General features: G+C 37.1%; 1 non-coding gene across 1 annotated transcript; it reads right to left on the bottom strand.

Moving 5' to 3' along the window:
* Positions 1 to 226: 226 nt before the first annotated feature.
* On the bottom strand, positions 227 to 331 carry LOC116864025. Its single transcript, XR_004381914.1, has one exon. It is a non-coding gene; the product is annotated as a U6 spliceosomal RNA (small nuclear RNA).
* Positions 332 to 3,649: the final 3,318 nt, after the last annotated feature.

Here is a 3,649-nt window from a genome sequence, read left to right as displayed (position 1 = left end):
TGATCTTTCTCTGTCAAATAAATAAATAAAATCTTTAAAAAATAAAATAAAATAAAACTCTCTAGGGGACTGTGACTCACAATAAAGTTTGAGAACTTTTATAGGTGAGTGAACAGGTTCAGAGAGGGTGATCTATTTGTCCAAGAACTAAAGTAGAAATGAAACCGGAATAATTCAACCAAAGTTTGTGAAGTTTTCCAATTCAGTCTTAAATCTTTCTTGTTTTTTATATATGGAACACTTCATGAATTTGCATGTTATCCTTATGCAGGGACTGTGCTAAACTTCTCTGTATTGTTTCAATTTTAATGTAAGCACTAATGAAGTAAGCACCCAATTCTGTCTTTATAGTGTGTATGAAAAGGCAACCTTTTTTTTTTAAGACTAATTTACTTATTTTAGAGGAAGAGAAAGAGAGCAAGCGGGGGGAGGGGCAGAGAGAGAATCCAGAAGCAGACTCCCTACTGAACATGGAGGCTGGCCCCAAGGACCCCAAGATCATGACCTGAGCCAAAATCAAGAAACTGGCCATTCAACCAACTGAGCCACTTAAAAGTCTACTTCTAATGGAAATATGAAGGTTCTGTTTTAGTCAGTACAATCAATATATACAACCATCTACTCCTCATTTGTTTGAATGGAGAGTGAAGAACAACATCTAAAAATTAGCTGCAATATTTAAAAGAACAAATAATGTTTATAATTTAATATTTAATGCAAATGTCATTCTCTTCATGTGTTCAGCAAATCTGAGCTCAAAATAGACTGCAGCTAAAAGAAAATAATGAGAGAGGATAACATTTAAATTTTCAATTCTGTAAAACTACAGGAGACTGAAAAATACTATTCTTTACCACCTGCTTTGTAATTTATAGCAAAAAATATATATCATTGGAACAGAATAGAGACCCCAGAAATAAACCTACAATTATATGGTCCAATCTATGATAGAGGAAGCAAGAATATACAATGGAGAAAAAAGTCTTTTTAATAAATGATGCCAGAAAAATTGGGACAGCTATATGTAATAGAATGAAACTGGTCCACTTTCTAATACCATACCCCAAACCAAGCTCAGAAGGGATTAAAGACCTAATCATGAGACTTGAAACTATAAAAAAATCCTAGAAGAAATCACAGGCAGTAATTTCTCTGACATCAGCCATATCAACATTTTCTAGGTAGTTCTCCTGAGGCAAGGGAAACAAAAGCAAAAATAAGCTATTGGCATTACACAAAAATTAAAAAAAAAAAAAAAGCTTCTGCACTGCAAAGGAAATCATCAATAAAATAAAAAGATACCTGGGCGCCTGGGTGGCTCAGTGGGTTAAAGCCTCTGCCTTCGGCTTAGGTCATGATCCCGGGGTTTTGGGATCAAGCCCCACATCGGGCTCTCTGCTCAGCAGGGAGCCTGCTTCCTCCTCTCTCTCTGCCTGCCTCTCTGCCTACTTGCGATCTCTATCTGTCAAATAAATAAATAAAATCTTTTAAAAAAATTAAAAAATAAAAAAAAAAAGATACCTATACTGAATGGGAGAAGATATTTGCAAATGACATATCCTATAGAGGGTTAATATCCAAAATAAAGAACTTATACAACTGAACATCAAAAAAAACCCCCAAACGATCCATTAAAAAATGGGCAGAGGGGATGCCTGGGTGGCTCAGTGGGTTAAGCCTCTGCCTTTGGCTCAGGTCATGATCTCAGGGTCCTGGGATCGAGCCCTGCATTGGGATCTCTGCTCAGCAGGGAGCCTGCTTCCCTCTCTCTCTGCCTGCCTCTCTGCCTACTTGTGATCTCTGTCTGTCAAATAAATAAATAAAATCTTTAAAAAAAATGGGCAGAGGATATGAGTAGATACTTTCCCAAAGAAGATATTACAGATGGCCAACAGATACGTGAAAAGATGGGACTGTCACTCATCATCAGGGAAATGCACATCAAAATCACAACATCACTTCATACCTGTCAGAATGCAAAAATCAAAAAGACGAGAAAGAACAAGTGTTGACGAGGATGTGGAGAAAAAAGACGCTTATGCACCGCTAGACGGAGTGCAAACTGGTGTAGCCACTGTGGAAAACAGTACGAGGTTACTCAAACAATTAAAAATAGAAATACCGTATAATCCAATAATTCCACTACTGGGTATTTACCCAGGGAAAACAAAAACACTAACTTGAAAAGATATATGCACCCCTATGTTTACTGCAGTATAATTTATCATAGCCAAGACATGGAAGTTACCTGAGTTACCTAAGTGTCTAAGTGTCCATTAACAGACAAAGGGATACAAAAATGTGGCATTATATATATATATATATATATATATATATATATATATATATATATCTGCCCACCACATAGACATAATGGAATATCACACAGCCATAAAAAGATGAAAGTGTGCCATTTGAAACAACATGGACAGACTTAGAGAACATGATACTAAGTGAAAAGAGTGAGGAAGACAAATGCTCTATGATGTCCTTCACAAATGGAATCTTTAAGAAAATGAATAAACAGGAGCTCCTGGGTGGTTCAGTCTGGCATCTGACTCTTGGTTTTGGCTCAGGTCATGATCTCAGGGTCCTGAAATCGAGCCCTATGTGAGGCTCCTGCTCAGCACAGAGTCTATTTGTCCCTCTCCCCCTGCTCCTCCCCCCCATAAATAAAAATAAAACCTTAGAAAAAATGAATAAACAAAAAGCAGAATCAGATCTATAAATACAGAGAACACAATGATGACTGTCAGAGAGGAACATGGGTGGGGAGTTGGACAAAATGGCTGAAGGGGAGATACAAGCCTCCAGGTCTGGAATGAGTAAGTCTGGGGAATAAAAGGCAGAGGATAAGGAATATAGTCAATGATATTGTAATAGTGATATAACCAGACAGATGATAGCTATACTTGTGGTAAACACAGCATAATGTACAAATTTGTCAAATCACTAAGCTGTATACCTGAAACGAATGTAACATCGCATGTCAACTATACTCAGATTAAAAAAAACAAAAAACAAAAAACAAAATAACTAAAAAGAGAAACCTGAGATACAAAGAGGTTTCAGCAAAAGAAAAAAAAATATTATTCCACAGGTACTACTCAATAATTAAAGACTAATTAAGAAAGCAGATGCTAGAGCCTAGATCTTGGTGCTACTTTAGATTTTGGTTTAAAGATGTTGTTTTGGGGGCACCTCGGTGGCTGAGCCGATTAAGCATCTGCTTTTGACTGGGTCATGATCTCAGAGTCCTGGGATCAAGCCCTGAGTTTCCCTGCTCATCTGGGAGTCTGCTTTTCCCTCTCCCTTTGCCGCTCCCCCACTGCTCATGCTCTCTCTCAGTCTTTCTGAAATAAGTAAATAAAATCTTTAAAAATATATATTATTTTGGGGGTGCCTGGCTGGCTGAGTCAATAGAGCATGCAACTCTCAATCCCAGGGTTGTAAATTCAAGCTTCATGTTGGGTGTGAAGATTACTTAAAAATAAAATCTTAAAAAATAATTAAAATTTTAAAAGATGTTATTTTTGCAAATGAATGACAATAAAACCCTTTAGCAGTAGAGCATCTGGGAAAGCCGAAATAATTATGGGTGCCCCACCTACCACTTATATACTTTATCAGGTTTAGTAGAACCCTCTAG

This window comes from Lontra canadensis, unplaced genomic scaffold (genome assembly GCF_010015895.1).
Source record: "Lontra canadensis isolate GAN:19392208 unplaced genomic scaffold, GSC_riverotter_1.0 scaffold4, whole genome shotgun sequence".
NCBI classification, from domain to species: domain Eukaryota; kingdom Metazoa; phylum Chordata; class Mammalia; order Carnivora; family Mustelidae; genus Lontra; species Lontra canadensis.
This window is presented reverse-complemented; position numbering and strand designations above follow the sequence as displayed.